Here is a 4,202-nt window from a genome sequence, read left to right on the forward strand (position 1 = left end):
GATCTATCAAACCCTAGGAATCATGGATGTTAGATCTGACCAAAACAAGCTTGGGAGGCTATCTCACTCTTTGGATTGTTTAGATCCTTTGAGAAGAGAAGAACTTGGCTCTGATACCATTTGTTAAGATTGAGAGATCTCCTAAAAGTAGGATGAATTGGGATTTGAAAAAAAATATATCAAGAATAAAACTCAGATGATCAAAAACTTACAAAAATATAACGCAGAAGTAAGGGTTTTTGAACACTCACCCACACTCAAGAATGTAAGGGGAAAAATAAATAAAACAAGAAACTCCTTACGCCCACTACCAAGGTTGTACGAGCTCTTGGATGTATATTATCTCAATTGTTTTCCCAGGTAACAATCAAACGCTATAGTGGTTTTTTTTTATCTTTTCTCACTACAAACCCTTGTGTTTTCCTAAACTCACACCAAAACCTAACAATGTAACCAAAGTGATGCTTCTTGCGGGATAACTCCACACAAGGAACATATAAACACTTTCTCAAGTGAGTGAGGTCAAAAAAGATTAACCTTCTAGGAAAGGTAGATTTAAGAAATTGAAACACAATTTATCTCATTCAAACTATAAAGCCTAAGGTGTTAAAAGAAAATCAGTTAAAACTCTAGACCACTTAAAATGTAGTGTATGTAGTTGTTATTTAAAAATCTGAGAATTCCTCCTTCTAGTCAGTTCTACGGATGTCTTCGCATTTGACAAACCGAAAAACAATAAGACAATGTCTATGAGTTAGCAGACATCTCTTGATAACAAAACTATACGAAACAAATTTAACCCAAATTTGTAAATTGTTCTAAGTTAAAGGTATTTTTCTAGATAAGGTCATTAATGACTTTTAATGGGGGCTTTGTTGTCTAAATGAGAGATAATACATATGTTACAATAATATTTAATAAACACAGAAACCTATGCTAATGGTGTCTACTCATCATGATGTTCTAAGATCAAGTTTTTCTCATCTTGACTTGAAGACTCTCTAGTTCTTGCATTAGACAACCGTTCTTCTTCCTTTGCTCTAACAATATTTCAATGCTCTTCACTATGTACTCTTCTTGATGTCTTCATAATATATGGGTTTATAAATCTTTCATATTAGCATACATGTTAGTAATTCCACTGTCAACATCCGAGTGGTTTCATCACCAAAACATGCAAGCATGGATCCTTTGGTCAATAATCTTGACAAAGTTTGAATTGTCAGCATAGTTGAGTAGAAAAATAGAATGAGGTGTGAAATAAGTCTATCAAACGGACCACCACAAAGAATAGGAAAGCATTGTTCTGACAGGAAAAGAATTTGTGGTCTCACTCACGATGACCCATGAACAATTGGATAATTACAAGCATATTGATACACGAGCCGATTATGAAATACCAAAGATTCTGCTTCTTCCATCAAAAAACACTTCAAAATTTCAAAGATATAGTCTCTCTTCAATGGAGGACGGAACATGGACTCTTTTGTTAAAGAGAAATAAAACAATATCTAAACTCCTCTGTACGTAAAGAAATTTTCACCGTGCCCAAATGAAATACATGCAATTCGAAAACCCAAAGGTTTGTGTCATCTCGCATATTAGATTCTAAGAAAAGATAATGCCATGCATGCCCGCGAATGGGTACGAAGGACTTCATGATCTTCCCCAACGTGGAGGCAATCCACGTATTCAGAGCCTTCTCCATTGATATTAAAAAAGAAGAAAATAATGGAATGAAATGCATAGTGTTGGAACAAGGAAAAACAATACAACAAACAAAAGAATCAAGCACTACTAAATTAAAATGAAGTATTAAAAACAAAAAAAAAAAAAGGTATAGGGGAGGCTTACCTTTGTAAGAAAGGAACAAAAAACACTAAATCTAAGAGAATGATCCCCCAAAAGTTATTTCACAAGCTAAAAACTTTCTAAAGCCATCTAAATGTCTCAAAAATGGAAAAGAAGTGAAAAACCCAATCAAAAGTCAGTTTCGGAAGAATTATTGTCAAGGTTGAAAACCCAAATTTCAACCTCAAATAGCCTCTGTTTGATGTCCAATATATAATCTTTGACATCAAACATGCATCGACAAAATGCATTCAACATAAGGCTTTAGGCATCGAATGGAAGACCTTATACTTCGTTGAGGAACTCGATGTCTAAACCTCTCTTTTTGACATTGAATGATCATCATCATTCGATGTCAAGTATGTGTCGACAAAGGCACACTCAATGGTTAATATACTGCATTAGAAGTCAAACACAGCCCATCTGACGTCGAATCTGTCAAGAAAATTTTGAAAATGAGGAAGCTATTTCGACCTAGTTTGCTCACTTATTCACAACCTTTTCATCCAAATATCCATGAAGTTATGCCTAATACATCTAAGCCCTAGTGAAGGTGAACACTAGGGGTGTCAATACCCAACCCGAATCGATGAAACCAGCCCGAACCAGCCCGGATCACACCGGACCGAACTCTTAATGGTTCGATTTAGTTTGTGGATCCAAAAAGGCAAACGGTTTGGTTTGGTTTGGGCTAGCCCGACGGTGCACTGGTAGCCCGAACTGTGAAGCCCGAACCCAAACCGAACCGACCTAACCCGATAAATGAGTAAATCAGTAAATGCCTAATGCCCCATTGCCCCCTAAATGTGTTGTGATAATTTCTCACTTTATCTCATATCATTTGTTAATGATTACCCAACCAATTGTATCCATAGGCCATAGGACATAGGATACAAAGATGCATTGTATTTGAAATATTTTATGTACTTAAAAGAGAAAGAGAAGAAAAATTAGCACTAACTGGACCTTACTAGTTATATAAAACCGGTACCAAACCGAATCCAAACCAATATCAACCTGTTATCATAAATCGAAACCGACACGAAACCAAACCGCACCGAAATCGAACATTTCTTAATGGTTTGGTTTCGATTTCTATAAAAGTCACACTGAAACCGAAAAGCCCGAACCGAAACCGGCCCATTGACACCCCTAGTGAACACATTCATTTGAGAGAGAGAAAAAAAAAAAACTATGCTTAATCCCCAAATGGTATCAAACATTAGTAAATCTGATTGCATTTAATGCATGTCGTGCACATGCACGACCATGCATGAAAACTTTTGCCTTTCAAATATATAAAATCTTTGCCAATAGGGCCCAAATGTCAATTACATTATAAATTGGAAGGGAGTGCAAAAATTGGGGAAGGGAGGGGATAAACAAAGAAAAACAAAGAATCAATCCAAATATCCAATTGTCGTGCACATGCACGACCGTGCATGAAAACTTTTGCCTTTCAAATATAAAAAATCTTTGCCAATAAGGCCCAATTGTCAATTACATCATAAATTGGAAGGGAGTGCAAAAATTGGGGAAGGGGATAAAAAAAGAAAAACAAAGAATCAATCCTTGTTGGCCTCCTCTCCACTCTCCTCGCCGGTCTCCTTGGCAGCTCCATGAGCCCCCCCCCCCCCTCTTTGCTCTCATCTATGGCATACTCTGTCAGCTCCTTTTGAAGAGCCCCTATGATCTTCTTGTACCCATTTGCGTCGTACTCCTGCATTTCAGTCTTAGAAATGCACCATCTATCTTTCAATTATTGATAAACGATATTTTCTAGTTGTACCTCCGTAAGTTTATTATCGTTTATTATCATGTTCTTTGTAGATATCCTTATTTAGAACAATAATCTACATGAACATTTAGAACACTTATGGGTGATGTTTGAAGTTCTAGAGGCCCATCAGTTGTTTGTCAAAAATTCAAAGTACATGTTTGGTTGTCATGAGTTTGAGTACCTTGGCCACATCATATCAAAAGATGGAGTAGCTGCAGACCCATCTAAGATACGGTCCATGATGAGTTATCCTGTTCCCAAAAACTCTCAAATCCTTATGGGGAATTTTAGGGGTCAAATGGTATTATCAAAAGTTCACAAAACTATGGAAAACCCCTCACAGTCATACACAAAAAAAATATTGATTATTGATTTGAATCTTGTAATTCCCCTTTTATTATTTGTCCTATTGTATTAGATTCTAGGCATCTTGTAAGTTGCTTTGAGTCAAGTAATTTCCAGTTTATCTCAAGAGCTACTAATGTTGTAGCAGATACTCTTGCAAGGAGAGCCTTGTTCGTTGCGGGTAGGATATCTTGGCCACTTTCTGATCCCAGCTTATTTGAGCTTC

The sequence above is a fragment of the Telopea speciosissima genome, chromosome 11 (assembly GCF_018873765.1).
Source record: "Telopea speciosissima isolate NSW1024214 ecotype Mountain lineage chromosome 11, Tspe_v1, whole genome shotgun sequence".
Classification (NCBI taxonomy): Eukaryota; Viridiplantae; Streptophyta; class Magnoliopsida; order Proteales; family Proteaceae; genus Telopea; species Telopea speciosissima.